This window comes from Sinocyclocheilus grahami, unplaced genomic scaffold (genome assembly GCF_001515645.1).
Source record: "Sinocyclocheilus grahami isolate Dianchi unplaced genomic scaffold, SAMN03320097.WGS_v1.1 scaffold303.1, whole genome shotgun sequence".
Taxonomy (NCBI): domain Eukaryota; kingdom Metazoa; phylum Chordata; class Actinopteri; order Cypriniformes; family Cyprinidae; genus Sinocyclocheilus; species Sinocyclocheilus grahami.
Window position 1 is genome coordinate 137,469 of NW_015505482.1, and position 432 is coordinate 137,900.

The following is a 432-nucleotide window of genomic DNA, read 5'->3' on the forward strand; positions in this document are numbered from 1 at the left end:
CTAAAAAATAACTAAAAAAAACAGCTAACTTACACAATAAAAACATGATAAAATAATAAAAAACATGATTTTTGAAAATTAAAAAAAATTCTGTTATCTGTTTTTGCAAATAAACTTCATATATATATATATATATATATATATAGAATTGTATTTTAATTTGTATTTTTGTTTTTACATCAAAATTTACTGTAAAATTTAGTAAAACATCTTAGATATATATCTATAAATCTGTATCACTTTGAAAATGAAATACAAAAATAGTAATTTTACAATTAAATAAAATTGTTTTTATTACTCATTTTTTACAATATATTTATCTTTTCTAGAATATTACTTCATAAAATCTCAATATTATAATCAATAATCACAATAAAAATAAAATGAAAATTTTCATTTGACAGTGGTAGTGAATTGATCAATACGACTAAT